Raw genomic sequence first — 23,959 nt, 5'->3', positions numbered from 1 at the left:
TGTTGATTAGAGTCTGATACTTAAAGAATGTGTTTGTCTATGTGACCCTTCCATCTCCCTCAACCCCCCAGGAATGACCCTCTGGGTGTCAGAGATATTTCAATCAGATTTCACAAGATCTATCTGGGATCTCATGCTGTCTAATAACTAAGAAGGAAAACTATTTACTCTAAGTAACCCCAAAATAAAAACATTAGCCTGATAACATTAAATTATATTCTGCCGCCTCAAGCTGTAAGTAAAATTTTAGGAAAAAAATTTTTTAATAAGAAGATTTATTTTCTTAATGTATGCTACTTATAGAATATTTTAAGACAACGAGTTTATCTTTCTTATTCACAAAAGATCCCCAGGTTCTCCCATAATGCAAGAGCTACGGGAGGGGTCTTCACTGTAGCAAGAATCATAGATAAATATGATTCTTGTGGAACCAATTTTTGGTTCCACAGCCATTTCAGGTCAAGATTTCTTCCTCTGTGCATGCTCTGGCTATGTGAATTTGCAGATTTCCTGAAAGGCAATTCTTCATCACTCTGTTGATGAGATGGGGTCAGTTGAACTGGTCCTGGAGGGCCCGCAATTACAGTACCTCTGTCCAACCTGAAAAGTCATGGCGAACAAAACACTTTAAATCACTTTTTGTAAAAGTAATGTGACTTGTTTATTTATTTATCATTGAGTAATACTTAAGCGTAATGCAATTAGTGCTAAGGGGTAGCTGGAGTTTTTATGTATTACCTTTCCTTCTGGAAGAACAAAGCAAGACCAAACAACGAATCCTTTTAACACTGTAGTTCCCATTCTCAGTCTATTCCAAGCACATGTACCTCAGTCCCATCTAGATGCACCATTGGGATGAATTCAGGTTTCCCAGGAAAATAGGATATCTTCAGAGGGAATGAACAGAAATTGATTTCCACCATTTCAAAAAATCCTGTACAATAGTGAATATCAATCTCCTTCACTCTCTTACCCTACCCTTACCACACAAAATTGGAGTTCTCTTGCCCAACGCTCATAAACAAGCCAATCAGCCTTTGGGAAAAGATATCAGCTTTATTCTGCAAGATCAACCTGCAGGGAGCCAGGGGGCACGTGCCCTCAGATCTATCTTCCCAATTCAGGCTTTGGGGTGAAATTTAAGAGGTTAGGGAGAACAGGCTGGCACATGGAAACGCTGACAGGACAGAGTTTGATTGGTGGGTTTCAAGCATTTATGGTAAGATTTTAAACATTTATGACAGGGTTCTAAACATTTATGATGAGGTTTTAAACTTTTATGATAGGGTTCTATACATTTATGATGAAGTAGGGAAGGAATTTGGAGACCAGATCTTCCTGAGTGAGGAAACCCTCACTTCTGATAAGAGCCCGACTTTTAAGTTCCAGCCATATCCTGGTCTTTTGGTTCCATGGGGAGGAGAATTTTTGGTTCCACAGCCATTTCAGGTCAAGATTTCTTCCTCTGTGCATGCTCTGGCTATGTGAATTTGCAGATTTCCTGAAAGGCAATTCTTCATCACTCTGTTGATGAGATGGGGTCAGTTGAACTGGTCCTGGAGGGCCCGCAATTACAGTACCTCTGTCCAACCTGAAAAGTCATGGCGAACAAAACACTCTAAACATGAATGGACAAATATATACTGCGAGCCTCTGCAATAGAATGTGTTTTGAGGTTGCAAACATAACTTAATCCTTGACAGTCTCCCTCTCTCTCTCCCTCTCTCTCATCTCCACTTTTTCTAGGTGGGACAGATGTTCCTGTTTTCAAGTTATGTACCTTCTGGTGTAATTCTTGTTTTAGTAAAACAAGCATCCTCTTACTAACGGGATCCCCAGCTACGACAAAGCTGCACTTTGCAGATTCCCCATATGAGCTGCCCATGTGCTTACAATCACGTTGGTCAGCTTTTAGATCATCTCCTGTCACTCAGCACTGATGTCTGGGTCAGAAGAGAAGGTCTAACGGCACCCCTGTTGTGTTTCTTTACTTCTGAGTTTTTCCTGTTTCTCTTCTTATCCCTCTGTCTTGTCTGTCAGTTTCACCCTAGCTCTGTTTCAGGTGAGACCCTGTTTCTTTGAAAAGAGCAGACTCCACTTGGGACTTAGAATGTATATTAGTCAGGGCCCTCCAGAGAAACAGAGCCAACAGGACATATAGATAAGAAGAGACTTATTATAAGGAATTGGCTCATATGATTATGGAGCCTTAGAAGTCCGTGATCTCTCGTCTGCAACTGGAGACACAGGAAAGCCAGTGGTGTAGTTTAATCTGAATCTAAACGCCTGAGGACCAGGGGAGCCGATGGTGTAGATTCTGGTCTGAAGGCCTGAGAACTAGGTGCATCAAGGCCAAGAGAAGATTGATGTCCTAGCTCAGCAATCAGGTAGGAAAAGCCGAATTCTCCTTCCGCAGCCTTTTTGTTCCATTCATGCCCTCAATGGGTGAGGTGATGCCCACCCACAGTGGGGAGAGCCATCTACCTTACTGAGGCCACTGATACAGATGCCAATGGGATTCTGGAAACACCCTCAGAGACACACCGGAAATAATGTTTAGCCAGATATCTGGGCACCCCATGGCAAGTCAAGCTGACATAAAATCACCATCACGGAACGGGATGGCGTGTTCCTGGACAGCTCCACACAGAGAGCTCCTCATGGCGTTAGAGACACTGTGGTATGAGGAAAGCAGGGGGAATGAGGGAGCCTTAGCCAGCCCTAAACTAAAAAACGACTCAATCACCCCTAAGTAAGTTAAAATTGCTCTGTTGCTTTCATCTAAGTGAGCCCGGGTTGGTGGTTTCAGAGTAGATCTGAATGGCTCTCAACTTATATTTTGCTAAATTTTATGCTCAAGTTATAGGTTGGCTTGGACATAATTGCAAATTTGTTTTCTGAGCTATTCTAGGAAGCTTAATTATGGAGCCCTAAAGGAAATGGAAGCATCTCTCTGCAACTTACAAAAATCTACTTGTAATTCAAATTCTGAGAAATAATGTATACTTACGCCACACACACATACCCAACACACCACATGGGTGTGCACTAGAAAATGTAGAGTGTATTTGGTAGAGACCATTACTGGGATTTGGGATGCTAATCTTACTCCCTCTCCCCTCTGGGTTCTAACCAATTTGGTATATACACAGGCGACAGACAGGAGGAGCAAAGACAGAGGGAGAGCGTGGCTTCCTTCTCCTCCCCAGCTGAATCTGGCCTGCCTTTGCAGCCACAGGCAGTGCAGCTGGAGAACCTCAGACAGGAGGTGCCCTTCCTGCCGCGGTCACCACAAGGGAAGATGGAATGTGGAGGAGACAGAGGCGCGGCCCAGCTTTCTGATGCTGGGTTCTACTGCTGCACTGGCTCACTGCACAGACTATTGGGCTCTCTCATCTCTCCAGTCAAGAATGTCACTCCTTCTTCCAAAGAGAGGAGCCGGTGAAGAGGTGGAAAGAATTCTGAAGCTTCTTCATTCAGTACTTCCTGGAGATGGTGGGCATACAGGTGCAGAGAGAGGAAGCTCTTATTTTATGCATTAAAATGAGTTCAAGGGAAGAAAAGTGCCTTCCTTCAGGACAGATCATTGGAGTAAGAGGCAAACTTAGTTTTTGATATTTTATGTCAACTCCTGGAGAGTTGGGATAAGCTGTAGAGAGGCATCTATAAAGCAATCATAAGACAATAAAATCAATTCTTAAGTTTTAATTTTACATCTAGACTGAACCATTCTATTTTTAATTGGGATTTTTTTTGCAACTTAAAATTTTGTCCAATATGTTATAATCATGTGTGTGCATACACATACACGAATAGGCAACGTAATGGAAGGAAATACACCAAGGCATCTCTGGTGATTAAATGAAATTGGCATTTTTTTCATTCTTGGGTTTACCTATTTTTTCCTAAGGTTTCCAAAACATTACTTTTGTAATAAGAGAAAACAAAATACATGTGTTTAAAGAAAGATTGTACTCTGGAACTTCTGAGCACAATCTGACCTAATACTTGAATGCAGGAAAAAACAGAGTCAACCCATCACTGTCCTGGGAAAACCTTGGAGGCAAATGAAGGACTGGGAAAGTCCGGAAGGTTAAAGCCAACAAGATTAAGCAAGAATAGCCCTTGATGCACAGAGAACGAGGGCTGAGCATGGTCATATGTCCCCAAAAGACGCAGGCAAGTACATTTAAAGGCTGGGAGGGAAATTAAATCACGAAAGTGATGACAGCTGAGGTAATTCTGATTGTTGACATTTGGGGAGGTTTACAAGTTGGGCTTTTATAGCCAATGGACTTTCCCAAAATATTCTCACATTTCAATCATTTATTTATTCCTTTATTTAACATCTCTGTTAAAGAGGTATTTTTAATTTAAAAATTAGAAATATACATTTATGATCTTATTTTTTTAAAGGTGTATTTTTATTATAAAATATGGAAACATGGAGAGAAGGATTAAGTTCACCCTAGTCCAAACACAACCATTGTTAATATTCTGGGGTTATTTCTTCTGAAGGCCATTGCCTTCCTGTGCCAGCACGAAGCCACAGCCACATGCCTATATGGGGATGGCCAGATAAAAGGAGAGGATATAGAATAAGGACATGTCCTTAGAGATGAAGGACAGATCAGGCAAGGCAGATTTTCTTTTGGGTAGAAATTGCTGATAATTTTTCTGCCTTCAATTTAATATAATATTCATGACAAAGAGAGAGTTGCATTGGTTGGTTTTTCTGTGGCTGTTCCAATGGTCGGTAATGTAGTGTAGTGGGAAGATAAGGAGCTGAGTCCTGGCCCCACCATTCATGACTCTGACCTTGAGAAGGTGGCTTATACACTCTGAGACTTGGTTTTCTTCTCTGTAAGATGGAATTAATAATGCCTATGTCATATGGCAATTGAGAGAACTAAATATGATAGCACACTAAAATACCGGGCACACAGTACTTCCAAGTATTTTTTTTAAAGATTCTAAAAGAAATTTCACTTCACTGGTAAAATTTTCCCCGTTCGTCTTTCCACTTTAACTTCTTATACTTAATTGCGGCATTTTAAAACAGTGTATCTGTATTTGATACCTAAAAAAAGAATTGCTGTTCTTAACATGGCTTAGCTGTCTTTCACTAAATTACATATTTTTGGTCATGGAAAACCCTCTCTAAACTTTTAATCTATGCAAATACAACTCCAAACATCTGGGTTAGTAATCATAGGTGTTAGAAAATAGACACCGTTAAGCCAAGTTTCAGCTGCTCCATTTTCAAGAAAACAAAGAGTATTACAGAACTATAATTGGAGGATGACTTTTTTCCTAGATGTCAACAAAATTAAGTTCCTTTTAGTAGTTGCTGATAGAAAAGAATATTACCTGTGCTCTAATATATATTTTTCTCTTTCTTTTAAATATATCCTCAAAATTGAGTGATGAATAAAGAGTATCAATAAACCATTTAGAAAATACAGTCAGTGAATGAAATTTTATTTTCATCTGGGAGAGTTCACTTTATAAACTCATTCCAAGGGAAAAACTCAAATGTGATCATATCAGGTGCTAGTTGTGAAATCAGTTATTTAGGTGTGGTGGGGCAATAAATGAAATAGCTAAGCTTTAAGGAGCTTTGGAGGCTGGACTCCCTTCAGATTATCCAGAACCATTAAGGAGACTCAGTCTTTCTTAATTTTTTAAATTTCTAAATTGCCTGTCGCCAAGTCCCAGGGGTCCTCAAAAACTAACCAACACAGACTGCTTTTCTTAGGACCTGGGGGTGAGCAGCTATTGGTGAACACAAATGCTCAGCGCAGTAAAAGGCACTATGGCCAAATTAAAATTGTGATGAAAATTTAGGGAAGTGAACCATCATGACCCATAATATACATGCCTTGGCTTAAACCCACATTCTTCACAAATCCCAATGATCATATTTATTCAAAAGAGAGAAAATTTTAAAGCTCTCCTTTCCGGGAAACATCACAACTGCCTGCGTAAGTTGATGGGAAAGGTCATTCAGCTACCTTACAAGAGTCAGGACCTTGCACAACTGAGTGGGTAGCAGTGTAATGGTAGCCACGTTGAATGCTAACACTTGGCAGGCAACACGAATCTCTGGACCCAGCCTTTGGCAGTCACGACTGCACACTATGGACTGTTATCAGTAAGCAAAAATTTCCTGGTGTCCACATTTTGCTTCTATAATTCTGAGGACTTTTTAAAAAAATTATTTTATTGAGGACATATGGCTGATAACATTGTGTAATTTCAGGTGTACACCATTATATGTCAGTTTCTGTATAGACTGCATTGTGCTTACCACCAATAGTCTAGTTTTTATCTGTCACCATATAAATGTGCCTCTTTACTCCTTTCACCCACCCTCCACCCCCTTCCCCCCCTGGTAACCACTAATCTGTTCTCTTTATCCATGTGTTTATCTTTCTCATATGAGTGAAATCATACAGCGTTTCTCTTTCTGTCTGGCTTATTTCGCTTAACATAATACCTTCAAGTCCATCCATGTTGTTGCAAATGAGACAATTTTGTCTTTTTTTATGGCTGAGTAGTATTCTATTGTATACATATACCACATCTTCTTTATCCAATCATCTGTTGATAGGCACTTGTATTGCTTCCATGTCTTGGCTATTGCAAATAATGCTGCAATGAACATACGGATGCAAAAATCTCTTTGTATTATTGATTTCATGTTCTTTGGATAAATAACCAGAAGTAGGATAGCTGGATCATATGGTATTTCTTTTTTTAAATTTTTTGAGAAATCTCCATACTGTTTTCCATAGTGGCTGCACCAGTTTGCATTCCCACCAGCAGTGTATGAGGGTTCCTTTTTTTCCACATCCTCTACAATGTTTGTTACTTCTTGTCTGAGGACTTTTTAAAATTGCTAATTATAGTTTAATTGTATCAGAATGGAAAAGAACATTTCAATGTTACATGAAAATATTCACCTTTAGAAAATCCTTTCTACCATAAAATATCAAACTATTTTTTCCAGCTTTATTGAGATATTATTGACATATAATACATGTAAGTTTAAGGTGTATAATGTGATAATTTGATTCACGCATATATTGCAAAATGATTACCACAATAAGGTTAGGTAACCTCTCCATCACTTCATATAATTATCAATTTTTTTTGTGTGGTGATTAACGTTTAAGATCTACTCTTTTAGCAACTTTCAAGTATGTAATACAGCATTGTTAATTGTAATCAACATGCTGTACATTAGATCCCCAGAACTTATAGCTGGGAGTTGGAACACTTTGACCAAAATCTTCCCATTTCCCCCACCTCCCAACCCCTAGCAACCCCCATTCTATTCTGTTTCTATGAGTTTGGCTTTTTCAGTCTCCGCATATAAATGAGAACATACAGTGTCTGTCTTTCTCTGTCTGTCTTATCTCACTTAGCATAATGCCCTCAAGACCTATCCATGTTGTTGCAAATGGCAGGATTTCCTTCTTTTTTATGGCTCAATAATATTCCTGTGTGTGCATATCACATTTTCTTTATCCACGCATCCATGGACGGGTGCAGGTTGTTTCTGTGTCTTAGCTATTGTGAATAATGCTGCAGTGAACCTGGGGGTGCAGGCATCTCTTCAACATAGTGATTTCGTTTTCTGAGGACTTCTCGGGACTCTTCTTTAGCCCTCTCTCCTGTCTGGGCCTCTGGCGGTGTTTGGATCCCTGAGAGAGATGGAAAGACTATTCTCCTTCCTTTGCGGTTCTTTGAGAGTTGGGGTAGTGGAATCCGCTAGAGAGGCTCCATTGTTGCCGTGAATTTTATCTTCAGCATTTAGAACATTATTGCTAACCATCTCTCTAGTGCCATCCCTGTGTCCGTCTGGAGCTGGCAAAAGCTTGCCTAAATGACCTGAGGACCTGCGATGGCACCAAGTGTCCCAACCGTCCGTGATCCCTGGAGGCCTCTCTCCAGAGAGCCTCGTCCAAAATCTCTTCTCATGTGGGGCTAATTCATGAAGTAGTGATCTGAATTCATTGATTCAATTTATCCACTTACAATAAATAGTTCCTTAAGAATGTGATATAGAACAAAGAAGGGGAGGTCTGGAAAGTTCTAGAATACAGACCATTATGCAAAGAGAGAATCCTGTAACCATGAAAGGAAAGGGTGACCTCCCGAATCAAAAATTCCCTATTTCTCAGAGGCGTCTCTACCTCCCATATTATTGGTCTTGCTCACAGGATCCTTCACTCAGCACAAACTTCAGAGTTTCTTCTTTTCCACATGCAAGCTAAATTCCTTTAAGCCAACCACAGTCTCCTGGTCGGCTGCCTCTTTTCTCATATAATGTAATTCTTTCCTATGAAGATGGACCTGAGTTGAAATTTTATAACGCTGCTGTAATTTTTCTCCCTCTCTCTCCCACTTCACACTTGCAGTGACATTGGGGCCATTTTTGTCTCAGCGTAACGCATGGTCTTGCCATCCATAACGCCAACGATGAATGAAATGAGCATTAAGCACATTAATTTTCAATGCTATTAAGGCCATTAAGCATATTAGCAGGCCCATTACTTCATTTTCCGACAGGTGTTTTAGTCATAGTGCCTATTGCCGTCTCCAGTCACGAAGGAAATGTGAAGCCTTCCCGAGCAGAAGCCACTACGGATGTGGACAGGAGGTGAGGTTCACATGGCCCAAACTGGATCATTAATGGGACATTATGCAGGCTCCCGCCTGCCAGATGACACGGGTGAGCATGAAATACCACACAACGAAGGAAGACACTACCCTGGACCCGCATCACCGTCCACCTCACTGTACACAGCTCATTGATTTGCAAACCAGAAAGAGAAATCAGAAATTTCACTTTTGATCCACCTCTCTTCTGCCCTGCGAGTGGCACCTGTAGAAACAGAGCAGCCTGAAGCTCCAGAAAAACGTAAAAGCTTCTTGATTTAAGTGTAAAAATATGGGCCAGAAAGCTTTAAAGAGGCCAAAGGTAAAGAACCTCTCATTGAAGGAGCCATTTCAGAACAAGCGTTGGAAACATTTAGCATACTCTTTTAATTAATTTATTTTAAGGATGGTGCTGAAAAGATATTTATCTACCTCATGGCAGGAGGAAAAATCTGCAACGTTGCCTTCTGTCTGGATTTGTTTTACCCTTACTGAAATGTCTACTTTACTCCTCGTAGGAAAAGCATCAGGCTCTGTATCTTTCTGGAACTAGTGTACCCGTACCCCAATGAGAAATAGGCATTCTATAGCAAAAGGGGTGCCAACTGAGTCAGGCAGGAACGTTTTAAAACTTTGCAGGTTACTGTTGGAAAAAGTTAAATCTAACGTAAAATTTTAAACTATAGCTTCAGACTCGAAAATTCTAGTTTCCTTAGTATTTCAGTTGTAAAAGTGAGAAACGCTTTCAGCTGTAAGTAACTGAACACCTGTTCTTCACCATGATGACACTTGCTCTTTACTTAAGAGATTGGTGGTCTCAGTGCTGGTGCAGCAGCCCAATAGTGTCGTCAGGGAACCAGACTCTTTCTATATTTCCACTCTGTCATTCTTAGTTTATTGGCTTATCGTCCTCATGACTGCTGCCTCATTATCACAACATGGTTACTGAAGCGCTGGGCATCACATCTATAATCAAAGCCAAAAGAAAGAGGAAAGAGCAGCCAAGCAGCTGAGGATCTACTAAAAAGAACAGGCTCTCTCCACTACATTGGGAAATCCTTAGAGTAGAGACTATATGTATTTCATCTTAGTATCTCCACCTTCCCTGGACAGATCCAGTAAGGACACAGTAAGGCTGAAAAATGGTGGAATTAAAGAGAAAAACCATACCCTAGTCATGCTTATCACCAACTAGTAGTCAGTAGATTTTTTTCTTGGGTCACTCCTTGAAAGCTCTGCCCAGCGCATCCACAATCTCATCAGCCCAGGACAAAGAGCCATGGAACACGCCATTTACAAGGTGGATAGCATGACAAACCACAGATCACACAGTGCGACCTTGCTGAACAGATCTGCTAAAAAGAAAGTACCTTCTAGAGCAAAGTCTGCCCTGTTTAAAAATAAAAATCATGAATTAACACACAGCATAGCTGGATTATTACCACAGCTCAGTGTTCAAGGTGTTGTTTTTACTGTGAGGCACGACAAAAATTTCTTTGTTCTTGACTTAAAAAAAAAGTTTTTTATCCTCAAAGAGTTAAAAACAAACACGACCAACCCTAAGCCAAACTGAAATGCAGAAAAGTTATGTTCCCTTTCTCCATTTTTAGGCAGTTAGGTCAAATGGTATGTACCCCCAAATGGCTTTTGATGTGTATTATCAAATCTCCTTCCAGAGAGCTCTCTGTAAGCACTGATGAGAATGTCCCTAAACAGAAAAGCTATGTGCGGATGCTTACTCCTGTGTTTGGTGTCCTCACTTTTCTTCTTCAATGTGCTAGATTAGCAAGAGTGATCCTAGGATAGGCCTGACTGTAGTTGATAAATACTTACTTCTGGGGGTTTGGCGTGGATACTTGTTATTTTTAGCTTTCTGTACCCCTTCTTCCCGTATCTGTCACCAACCAGCAGTATGAAGTCCTGCCTGTGGGAGAAGCACCCAAGGCTATAATTGTACAGACTTGCTCAGAAATAGGAACTTCTCTCTTTCCAAAGTCTTTCCTTTCCCTCCCACAGGGACCAAGCTTGGCCAAGCAGATGCTCTCTCCTGAACTTTGGATCTTACATGACTCCTGCAAGGCTAGTGGGTACTGTTGGAATTGATTTGTTTGGTGAAAATAGTGGAGTGTGGACCAACTGGTTCTTGCTGTCTAATCCGTCTGAATTTCTTTGGTCCCTGATTGTTAAATCAACTCAGTGAAACTTTAATATCCTTCCATTAAATTTCTTTTTTTCTCTAATATAGCCAGAATGAGTTTCTACTGTTTACATACATGGCTTAATAGATTTCTTTTCTAAATCCATGACCACAAATCTTCAAGGGCCACTCAGCGACAACCAGCAATCTCCTATGATTTCCAAGGAAGCTGTTCTCCCATTCTCTGAGAAAATCATTTTGTACCTACTCTCTCCTCAAGCTTCCTTCCTCAATTCTCAGCCCAACCACCTTGCCTCACACTTTTCCCCCCCAAAAAAAGACATCAGAATTGAACTTCCTCATATTCCTATCACCAAATCAACAAGCTCATCTATCAGCTTCTCTGTCTTCCCTTCTGCCAGAACTAAAGAATTGTCTCCACTCCCCTCAAAGGCCATCTTGGATCTTGAGGTAGAAAGCATATGTGTGGAAGGCAGAGCAATAAAATAGAAAGAGCTTGGGTTCTGGCAAAACGGATGTGGATGCCATGGTGTGCTGCCCCACCATGACCTCCAGGACCGGAGCACTCACTCTCCCAGCTCCTAGGGCCATTGGAAACTGACTGCTGTCAGCTGTCCCCCTCTCTGAGACTTGCCCTCAGCTGAAGGAGCAGCACTGCCTAAGCTCAGGTCCCCCTCCCTGGGGCAACCTTCACCCACTGACAGGTCAATGCAAAGGTATGAAGTTTCATCCACTTTGCCCCACTTTGAGACAACTCTGCAGGGCCCCCAGCTCCAGGATGACCCACAGCTTGGGCTGAGCCTTTATTGACTGCATCACAGTGCAACTTTTCCCTTTGCCAAAACCTTATTTCCTTCACTTCTGAGAGCGTGCCCTGCTGTCAACAAATCTGTTATTAGAGTCTGCTTTCGGAGGAAGCCGACCAGCAGCAGTTGGTGCCAGAAGTGGTCTGAGAGAGCTGACTCTAAAATGAGATTTGAAGCTGGATCACTTGCAGGCAGCTGGCCCTGGTGGTAGTTACTGGTAGATCCTGGCATGCAGTAGCAAGCAATTGCTGGAATTTTTGCTGTGAGGGACTGAGACATTACACTGATGGAAGGTAATGTACTGGCAGTTGCAATGTGTGAGGCATTTGAGAGATAGAGGCAAAGAGTACAAGGAATATGAAATAGGAAGGCAATGAATGACAGGGATCATCAGTGCTTTGGAGAAAGACAGTGAAAGGCTGAGAGTAAATTGATCAGCAATTAATGGCCTCACGTGAAAGCTAGAGGGCCTCCTTGGCTGCAAATTCTCAACTTCAACAGGTCTGTTATGCCAAGGTCAGGGCCCTTCTTGGGAAGAAATGGGACCCTGAGAAATGGAATTGGGACATCAGGGCCACACTTGAACATCTTGAATTCCTAGATTCTCCTAAACTCTTTGGGGCTCCTGAAATGGCCCATCCTCTCTGTTAAAGGATAGCATCCTCTCTTGCTTTAAGATACAGCAGTCAAACTTCTGCAAGAAAACATGTGCCTCTCTTAGTATCAATTTAAGGAAGACACAATGCCAGAAAATTGAAGAGGAGGGAAAACTTCCCAAGTCTTTGTATGAGTACAGTATTTCCCTGATAGGAAATATCCATGCCTTCCTCTAAAAAAAGATACAAGAGGGGCCGGCCCTGTGGCGTAGTGGTTAAGTGTGTGCATTCCGCTGCTGGCAGCCCGGGTTCGGATCCCGGGTGTGCACTGAGGCTCCGCTTGTCAGGCCATGCTGTGGCGGCATCCCATATAAAGTAGAGGAAGATGGGCATGGATGTTAGCTTAGGGCCAGTCTTCCTCAGCAAAAAGAGGAAGATGGTCATGGATGTTAGCTCAGGGCCGATCTTCCTCACAGAAAAAAAAAAAGATACAAGAAACAAAACTATAGACCAATATCTTTCACAATCGTGATCTTACATGATCATTGATCATGATCCAATATCAAATCAGGATCATGATTTGACTGATATCTTTCGTGTAAAAACTCTTAATAAAATTGTAGCAAATTGAATCCAACAAAACATAAAAAGAATAATACATCATAATCAAGTGAGGTGTGTCTCAGGAACGCAAGGTCAGTTTGGGATATTTAAAAATCAATCAATGTGGGGCCAGCCCGGTGGCATAGTGGTTAAGTTCGTGCACTCCACTTCAGTGACCTGGGGTTCGCAGGTTCAGATTCCGGGTGCAGACCTACACACCGCTTGTCAAGCCATGCTGTGGCAGTGTCCCATATACAAAACAGAGGAAGATGGGCACAGATGTTAGCTCAGAGCTAATCTTCCTCAGCAAAAAGAGGAGGATTGGCAACAGATGTTAGCTCAGGGCTAATCTTCCTCACCAAAAAGAAAAAAAAAAATCAATCAATTTTATTCACCATATTAACAGACTGAAAAAGAAAAATAGAAAAATTATATGATCATTTTGACAGATGCATAAAGTGCATTTAATAATATTCAACCTCTATTCATGATTCAAACTGTCAAAAAACTAAGAGTAAGAGAACTTCCTCACCCTGATAAAGAGCATCTACCCAAAAACCTGCAGACTTAGTGAAGAAATAGCATTACCCTTAAGATCAGGAGCAAGGCAAGGATGTCCCCTCTCGCTATTTCTATAAAACATTATATTGTAGGTCCTATCCAATGCAATAAAGCAAGAAAAACAGATAAAGGACATCCAAATTAGAAAGAAAGAAGTAAACTGTCTTTATCCACAGATATGGCCACTTACATAAAAATCCTGCAGAAGCTACAAAAAAGCTACTAGAACTAATAAGATTAGCAAGGTTGCAGGATACAAGGTCATAATACAAAGATCAATCATATTTCCATATAGTAGCAATGAACAATTAGAAATTAAAATTTTTAAAAATACCATTTATGAAATACTTAGGGATAAATTTCAGAAAAGATATGCAAGACCTGTACATAGAAAACTATAAAATATTGCTGAGAGAAATAAATGATGACATAAATAAATGGAGAGACACGTCACGCACGTGGTGTGGAAGACTCAATACTGTTAAGATGTCAATTCTCCACACACTGATCCATAGTTTCGATGCATCTTAATCAAAATTCCAGCAGACTTTTTGTAGAAATTAGCAAGCTGATTCTAAAATGTGTATGAAAGACAAAGGATCTAGAATAGCCAACATCTTTTGCAAAAGAAGAACAAAGTTAGACTATTTACATTGCCTGATTTAAAGATTTAAAGTCCATAATAGACCCAACCATATATGGCTCGTTGGTTTTCGTATATTCACAGGGATAAGCAATGATTCTAAGCTTAAAACATGTTTTTAACCCCAAAATAACCCCCGTACACATTAGCAGTCTCTCCCATTTCCCTTATTCCCCTAGCCCCAGGCAACTAATAAATTACTTTTGTCTCTACGGATTTGATTATTCTTGATATTTCGTATAAGTGGAATCAAACAACCTTTGTGGTCTTTTATGTCTGACTTCTTACAGTTACCATAATGTTTTCAAAGTTCACCCAGGTTGTAGCATGTGTCAGTGCTTTATTCCTTTTTATTGCTAAATAATATCCCATTGTATGGATATGCCACATTTTGTTTATTCATTCATCAGTTTATGGCCATTTGAGTTATTTCCGCCTTTCAGTTATTGTGAATAATACTGTTATGAATATTTGTGTACAAATTTTTGTGTAGACATATGTTGTACTTTCTTGGGGATATATACCTGGGAATCGAATTGATGGATCATATGTTAACTCTATGCTGAAACTTCTGAAAAAATTTCAGGTGTTTTCCAAAGTGGCTGCACAATTTTACATTCACACCAGCAGTGACTGAGGGTTCCAATTTCGCCACATCCTCACCAACACATCTTAATGTCCATCTTTTTTATTATAGCCATCCTAGTGTGTGTGAAGTGGCATCTAATTGTGGTTTTGATTTGCATTTCCCTAATCACAAATGATGTTGAGCATCTTTTCTTGTGCTTATTGGCTGTTTGAAAAATATCTATATTTCTGTGCCTATTGAGGTGGCCATGTGGTTTTTGTCTTTTATTATATGAATATAGTATATTATATTTGATTTTCATATATTAGATCACTCCTGCATTCCTGGGAGAAATCCCTCTTGCTAATGGTGCATAATCCTTTTTATACGTTGCTGGATTCAGTTTGATGACATTTTGCTGAGGACTTTTGCCTCTATATTAATAAGGAATAACAGTCTGTAGATTTCTTTTCTCATCATGTCTCTATCTGGTTTTGGTATCAGGGTAATATTGGCCTCATGGAATGATTTGGAAAATATTCCCTCCTCTTTTATTTTTTGGAAAGGTTTATGAAGGCTTGCTACACATTCTTTACACGTTTGGGAGAATTCACCAGTGAAGCTCTCCAGAACTCGGCTTTTCTTTGTAGGTAGGTTTTAAATGACTAAATCAATCTCTTTACTTCTTTGAAGTCTACTTGGATTTTCAGAGTTTTCTGGAGTCGGTTTCAGTAGTTTATGTTTCTAGGAGTTCATCCATTTCATCTAAGTTATTTAATTTGTCACCAAACAGTTTTTCTTAAGACCGGCCTCTCCCCTTGGACAGAAACTCCACCACTGCACAGGAGCTGGCGTGCAGATAACGGCCTCCTTATCCTGGAGTGACACCTTGCTCACTAATGGATGCTGGCAGGGGGCGGGTGGTAACCTCTGGCCTTCTCTGCTTGCCTTCTTTTTGGGGCACCTCTGCCCTATGAGCAAGCTGGAGAGGAGGCGAAGGGAGCTCCAGTGTTCTCAGACTGCTGGTCCTGAAATAGTGTTTCCACCCTATGAGCAGAGTCTCAGAAGGGAGCTTCAGTCCTTTTGGCCACATATGATAGGAACAGAGCTTCCGCAGCACAAGACTGAGGGGAGATGAGAGGCACCAGCAGCGTGCGCCTCCCAGGGTAGAGCTGTAGCCCTATTCTGGGACACAGGAGGGAGAAGGCGCCCCCAAATCATTCTTTGCTGCAGCTGTCTGACACAGAGCACCCAGAGCAGGGTTTCCATAAGATGGAGCTTGGAGGTGGGGAGGGAGCAGGTTGGGGCTCAGATGCCAGACTTTTGCTCTGACCAAGAGCTAGTAGATTCTCTTGAATGAATGTTTCTTCTTTTCCTGTATACTCTTAGGAAAATTCCCAGAAGCTTTAAATGATTGAGTGCTATTGTTGTTGTTGTTGTTGTCGTTGTTGTTTTTCTGAGGAAGACTTGCCCTGAGCTAACATCCATGCCAGCCTTACTCTATTTTTCAGTATGTGGGCCGCCAGCACAGCATGGGAGCCAACAGAGCAGTGTAGGTCCACACCTGGGAACTGAACCCAGGCTGCTGAAGTGGAGGACGCTGAACGTAACCATTAGGCCACCGGGGCTGGGCCTAAATGATTGAGTTTTTAAAAGTAATTTTCTCCAGTAAAATGATTGTTATCCTGGGGAAAGGGGCTGCCCCACTTCTCACTTCTCCTCTCTGGAAGTCTGTTGTCCACTCCCCTGCTTCCTTTCCAGTCAACTGATTTGACTTTTTTTTTTTGGTAAAGAAGATTGGCCATGAGATAACAACCGTCGCCAATCCTCTTTTTGCTGAGGAAGACCGGCCCTGGGCTAACATCTGTGCCCATCTTCCTCTACTTTATATGTGGGACGCAGCCACAGTATGGCTTGATGAGCAGTGCGTAGGTCCACGCCCAGGATCCAAACCGGTGAACCTCGGGCCGCTGATGTGGAGCATGTGAACTTACCCACTATGCCACCAGGCCCACCCCTTGTCACATTTATTTTAAATTAGATACCTGATAATTCTAAAATCTGTGACGTATCTGAGTCTGGTTTTGATGCTTGCTTTCTTTTCAGACTATGTTTTTTCTTGCCTTTGAGCATGCCTTTTAATTTTTTGTTGAAAGCCAGACGTGATGTATTGGGTAATGGGAACTGAGGCAATTAGGCTTTTCATGTGAGGTTTTATATTAATCTGGCCAGGGGCTGGGCTGTGTTTAAGGTTTTCTGTAGCTGTTGGTGCCAGTGGCTTCAGTTTCCTCCACTCCCCTTGTTTGTTTCTCTCCCCTGTTGTCTTTGGATTTCCCCATGAGCTCCTTCTTAAGTAGAGTCGGGGGTTACAGCTCTCTGTCAGAATCTACCATTACTATACTGGAGACTGTGGATGTGGTGTTCAGATGTTGGGGAGGGGAAGCATTCTATAGTCTTATGATTAAACCTCATAAATCTTACAATTAAACCTCCCTAAGCTTTGACCTGCAGAAGCTTTTCTTAGCCATTTTCTCTCCCCTTATGTGATAGAAGAAGGTGGGAGGGACCTCGAGTCATCTACTTGCCCTTACTCAGGTCAGACAATGCTCTGGTAACGTGGTTTGCCTGGAGGACAGGTCTTTGTCATGGAGAACACTCTGCATGTATTTCAGAATGATTACTTTTCTCCTGGGCATAATTAAAGGGTTACTTTCCCCTCTTCCTTTGAAACAGGATTTTCCACTGATCTTCACCAGGAGAACCTGGTGGGACTCCTGGAGGTAAAACCCACAAAAATGTGGGTCCGCCCCTACAATCATGTTCCCCAGGAGTTTTTAACTCTCAAGCTAGTCCACATTTGGCCTCCAGCAACTTGTCACAATTACCGTTTGAGTGTTCCTGCCAGTTACTGGCTCCAACAGCTTCCACTCCCAGTAAACTGTTCCCAGTTTTGTGGAGGGAGTTTGCCCTGTGACCTCAGTTCTCTGAAGGATCTAAGAAAAGTCATCGGTTTTCAGTTTGTTCAGCTTTTTTCGTGTTGTGAGAATGGGAGTGATGATTTCAAGCTCTTTACGTGTTGGAACTAAAACCAGAAATTTCTCTCTCTCTTCCTCTCTCTCTCTTCCTCTTCCCTTCCTCCCTCCTTCCCTCCCTTTCTTTCTTCCTTCTTTCTTTCTGAAGCAAATATGACAAAACGTCAATATCTGTTGAATCCTAGTGATTCGATTCCCCTAAATTCAGGTTAGAGGCGATGATGGTGGCATTCCGTGAGGAGGCCATCCTGTCCATTGAGATCTGAATTTATATTCCAGCCTCACTTTGCAGTCATTAAAATAAAATGGGCTTCAGTTCCTGTAAAAAGATCCACAGTAGTCAAATCAGCAAAAAGCACACAGACCTCCAAAGCTCATTGTCAGTCCTTTGGCACAGTGGAAAGGCATTTTTAAGGCATTTCAATACCTAGCACGGAAGGGTCTTCCTGACGGGAAGATACTGCTTTGAAAGCTGTTCCCTATGCATCTTATCCACCTGCCTTCCCTCCAGGAAGCAGTAAGGTTAATGAGACTTTTCAGTGAGTTAGACTGGTAGAAAAATGCCCTCAGATCATGACTCATGTCTACACAGGGTTCAAATTGAGCAACTTTATTATACCAACACACCTGGATTTTTAAGTTATTTAAGATTTCTATTATCACTGTTAGTCTTCATTATAACAACAGCAACAATAACTAAATACTTTAATCTTTTTGGCATATAATCCAATAATGTCTAGTTTTTTTTTTTTTTTTTTTTTTTTTTTTTTAAAGATTTTATTTATTCAGTTTTTTCCCCCCAAAGCCCCAGTAGATAGTTGTATGTCATAGGTTCACATCCTTCTAGTTGCTGTACGTGGGACTCGGCCTCGCGTTGCACGGAGAAGTGGTGCCTCGGGGCGCTCCCGGGATCCGAACCCGGGCCGCCAGCATCAGAGCGCGCGCACTTAACCGCTAAGCCACGGAGCCGGCCCCAATAATGTCTAGTTTTATGTATAAATGGTTTAACATGCCCACTGCTAAAATTTTTATTTTCTCTTATTCATAAGGAAAAGTTTATGTTGGTCAGAGATTTACATCTTGCTGGGGTCTTGTTGACTAACTTCACATTCACAGCATTTGTTTTTCCTTCACATAGCACTGAAGGGGAGGAAGACTATCCTCTACACACACAGCCCAGCCCTTCTGGCTGGGCTACAAATTAAATTGACATAAGACAGAATAACAGGAGAAAATTAAACAAAGCTTTATAACATGTATACATGGGAGAGACCCAGGAAAAACTGGGTAACTCAACAAAATGGCAGAGGATCTCATCTTAAATACCATCTTCAGGTAAAGAAAAAGGAGGATGCTGGGAGTGGGGAGAGTCAGCTATGGGAGGTTACCAGAAAAGCACAGTAAACAAGAGTAAGATTAATATGCAGATTTAAGTCCTTGCCTTCTGCATTGATAAGAGTTTCTAGAGATAAAGTTATCCGCCCTTCTTCCTGGTACAGAGAAGGAGATACCTTTACAAATGGAGATTGCCCTTACAAATGTAAATGTCTCTTACAAAGGGTAACTTCTACTTTTACTTGGTTTTCAGAACTTTGATAAGAATGGGCTTAGCAAGGACCCTCCCAGTCTATTGACATCCAGAGTTATCTATGGTGGTGGCCTGTCCTGAGGACAGGACTTCTATCTTAAATTCTTTTAGGCAGTTAGTGCAGGGGAGGTCAAAGTTCCTTTCTGAGTCTTCTGAGCCTTTATTGTCTTCAGCTCAAAATAACCCCCATAGCAGAGTGGCACATCTTGGGGCGGCCTGCCCTGAACTCTATCAGCACACACCAAGTGGTTTGGTGTGAGTTTAGGTGTCTCTAGTACACTGTCACCTACCAGCTCCAGCCACTTCTGGACATTACATTTGTCTCCCCACATTGGCCAGATTTTGTCATATGCTCTTCTGCTGGAGGTTGGGTGGGGGTTGGTGCTTGTATCAGTCTGTTAGGGCTACCATAACAAAATACCAAGACTAGGTGGTTTAAACAACAGAAATTTATTGTCTCACAGTTCTGGAGGCTGGAAGTACAAGATGGAGGTGTCAGCAGGGTTGATTCCTCCTGAGGCCTCTCTCCTTGGCTTGTATGTGGCCATCTTCTCCCTGTGTCTCCACATGGTCTTCCTTCTGTGTGTGTCTGTGTGCTAATCTCGTCTTAGAAAAACACCAGTCATATTGGATTAGGGCCCACCTTAATGACCTCACTTCAATTAAGTTACTGCTGTAAAGACCCTATCTCCAAATACAGTCACATTCTGAAGTCCTGGGGGGTTAGGACTTCAATACATGAGTTTTGTGGGGACATAATAACAGTGCTGGAGGCAGGGACAGAAACATCATTTTTTTAATACTCACTGTATTTGAGGCGCTTTATACACATTACCTCATCCTCACAAAGTCGTCTGAGGTGGGGGTTGTTATTTCTGATTTACGGAGGAGGAGACTGAAACATAAAGTCAGGCAGTTAGGAAGTGGCAGAGCCAAGGTGAACACCTGGCTCTGTCTGGCCTCGAAGTCCATGTTCTGTCCACTGTATCACACTACTTATCTTTGCTTTATGTCCCAAACTCTTCACTCCTCTGTGTCTTGCCCCTTTTGGCCCCCTCTATGAGTGACTTGGACTCTTGGTAGCATTGCCCACTCCCCAGCCCAAATGATCGATTAACAGATTTTGGGAAATGAAGATGGCTTGTCATTAGGATGGGTGACGGGCTCTTGTCCTAGAGTAACCCACAGGATCAGCCCTTCCTTATAACCTGTAGGTCAGCACAAACTCAATAACTAGAGCAGGGCATTTGCACAGGCAGTGTTCTTTTGATGTATCGTCCCAGCTTGGGGTGTTCCGAGCATCACTTAAAGCAGACCAATGCTCAGGGTTCTGGTACCGTGTTCTGAGGCAGCTGCTGTGGGAATGTCTGTATCCTTAGGCACCATGTCCTAGAAATACCTCTTCTGAATTTAGCACATTCCTTCAACTAGGACTCATGGCAAAATATTCCTTTAGTATATGCCAAAAACATTGATGAAACATTTGCATTGCTTCTTTTAAAACCTACAAATAGGACCAGCCTTGCATGTAGAAAGAGAAGACAGCTGCCTCCTGGATGATTTCAAGACACCCAGGAAAACGTCCTTGGTTCAAGAACTTTGTCTCCCACTGAATACGGCTTTTATGTTTTATGGGGTTGTTTTTCTTTTTGATTGTCTAAATTTTCCACTCTATTATTGAGAGAGAAATTATTTTTGTATTGTTGAGCACTTAACTCATATTCTATTTACAGCTCTCAGACTAAACGCTAGGCATTGCTTCCTCGGAATTTCCCCATTCACAAATGAGTTAGGTTGATTTGCAAAGGGCTCTGAGCTAATTGAAACATCTGATTACACTGACGCTGACAGAAAGCAAAGAGAGCCATTGGACCTCGGTCTTCAGCTCTGCCACGCACAAACACACTCGTATTATTTCATATCTGTTTATGCAGGCAGTCCTCCCAGGCTGATCTGCTTCAATTTAAGGAGACTTTCTCAGTATTTGCACTAACGAGTAAATATTAATCTATAAAACTTGGGTATTTGTCTCTACACAGAATAAATTATAAATATAGACAGAAATCATTAGAACTAGAAGAAAATTTAGAGATTATTTATCTCAATTCCCTGATTTTGTGGCTGAGAAAACCCAAGCTTAGTGAAATTAAGAGATTCATCAAAGGCTTCACAATTAGTTAATGACTGAACTGGACATTAACTCCAAGTCTTGGCCTCTCCCTACAGCACCCTTTCCTACTACACCCCGAAAATGTATGTAGGTTCATACATATGCTTGTTATAAATTGTCTCTACTTGCATCCAAAATTGGATTTTAAAAAACATTGTTTTTTAAGATTAAAAATAAGTCAGGAAAAAGCGGTCTTAGTCTTTAAAGACATTCGCATAACTAAGCTATGACTTCTGCCAGCTTAAAAGAGAGGAAATGTGATATTTAAAATGGCATACTAAAATATCATCTATTTCCTAAGTTTTATTCCAATTTACAGTAAATATTTTTAAACCTCTATGTGCAGTTCCTGTGCTTCTGTGATGTAGCTCTAAGTCTAAACCGACAGCCAAGACAGAAAATAGTAGGCAGTAAATGCAGTGCCAAAATCAGGGTCATTCACAGAACATTTCCTCAACTGTTCTGAGGTGACACTGTCAAATATTATGGACCTAAAGTTAGATCTGTGTTGGTTCATGGGTTCACTCCGACATAATTATGTTGCTGCTCTTCTGCCAAGCTGACCTAACCTTCAGACAGTCTGCATCACTGTTGGGAGCAGGTGCTTAGTAAGATGTAAAGGACTTTTCTCAAATCCTGCATCTGGGGTCTTCTTCATCATATTTAGAAATGAGTAATCACTTCTAGTGCTTTACAGGAGCTATTATCTGTGACTCTCCACCATATTGACCGGACATACTGACTAGTACCGCACTTATTTATGTTCCTGTCCTAGCTCCCTTATTAGATCTTAACATGACCATTTCCAGGTGTTTGTGGCCATCACAGAACACAGGGCAGCGCTCTGCATGTAATACGTGGCCCGAAAATATTTGTTGAATAAATAAATGACTAAGTCCATGTTGCCTAAGATGAAAATCACATCTGTTATAAACCAGTTGCAGAAGAAAATACATTAAATGTGTTTAAGATCTTGAAAGTTCAGTATGAAAGGAAATGTTATTTCTTATAAATGTGTATGAATGGCCATTATTCTCATTAATCACATTTTTCTGTTCAGTTGGTGGATTTATCTGTTGCTTTTGGATCTTGGCTTGTGTTAGTAAATATAATTTACACAGACGATATCTATGGGAATGCCTAAAATAGTCACACTTCTATTGTAGCAGGAGAAACTTAGAACAGTTCAAGTTTCTTAATTTATAGGTAAGACAATCAAGGTCTGGAAAATTATATTTGTTCAAGATCGAAAACCAACATAATGGCCAATGTCTATATTTGTGATAGATGTCAAATATGGATTTTAAAAACACATTTGTGAGCTGTAAAAATGCATGCACCTGCCCACACCTCTGATTTTGTCTACCTCTATGCTAAAATTAACTTTCAGAAACTAATTCAAATTATAAGTGGAACAGTTAAAGATCCTACATAAATGTACCCTTAGCCTAACTTTGTGAAGAATGTTCTAGTACTAAAGGTAGTTCAATATTGACATGGATTATTGAGATGGGGAAGAAGGACAACACAACGGGGTGGAGTATTCTAATTTCTCATGATGCTGTAGATTTTTTTAAGAAAACAATAAAAGGGGCTGGCCTCGTGGCATGGTGGTGAAGTTTGGCCCATTCTGCTTTGGCAGCCCAGTACCAGGGTTCAGAACCCAGGCACAGACCTACACCACTCAATAGCCACACTGTACTGGCGTCCCACATATAAAGTAGAGGAAGATTGGCACAGATGTTAGCTCAGGGCTAATATTCTTTAGCAAAAAATAAAAAATTTTAATTAAAAAAATAATAATAAAAGGGTAGGCAGGTCACCATTACAGGCAATGCCGATAAAAAAAAAGCTTATCATCACTTGGAAAAAAGTGAGTCTTAAAGAATTAAAAAATACACATTTGAATGACTGAATAGTGAAGGGATAAGAGACTTTCCTACGTGTATATATAACAAACATTCATTTCATTATTTTTAGTCAAACTTTTAAATAGAAGAAGATTGAAAAACATAATCACTAGTCCTTATTTAAATAGTTGCTGAGACCCAAGTAAGATTTTGGTTTTAAAAACCTCAAACCCAGCTTTCTCCATTAGTGGAATTTTCATCACAGTGAACTTACTTTTCTGCCTTCTCTCAGCACAGTGGGCCAGTGGCTCTTTTCCTTCCGCTTGTATTCATTTTCAGACCTCTGCTCTTCCCTCAAGTAATGGGCCTCCCTCCCTGGGATGCCTGACAAAGCCTACGCCTCCTTCAAGCCCAACTCAAATGTTCTCTCCCTTGGGGAATGTACTCTAATCCTCCGTCTTAGAATCATAACTCCCTTCATTGCACCTTCACAGGTTTCCTCCACTCATGGCTGACTTTTATCTAGAGCTCGAATCCCCCAGCAATATAGGACCGCACCAGCTCATATCACTCTATGCTTGTTCACGGCCTGGATGTGAGTCATGACCCTGGGCTTCCTCCCTCATGACGGTTGCTCCCAACTGCTTCCTCCTTTCTCCTTCTCTCCCTTCCCACATCTTCCTCCTTTCTCCTTCTCTCCCTTCCCACATCTTTGCA

This window comes from Ceratotherium simum, chromosome 38 (assembly GCF_057802395.1).
Source record: "Ceratotherium simum simum isolate JZ-2026a chromosome 38, ASM5780239v1, whole genome shotgun sequence".
NCBI classification, from domain to species: domain Eukaryota; kingdom Metazoa; phylum Chordata; class Mammalia; order Perissodactyla; family Rhinocerotidae; genus Ceratotherium; species Ceratotherium simum.
Note: the sequence above shows the minus strand (reverse complement) of the source record.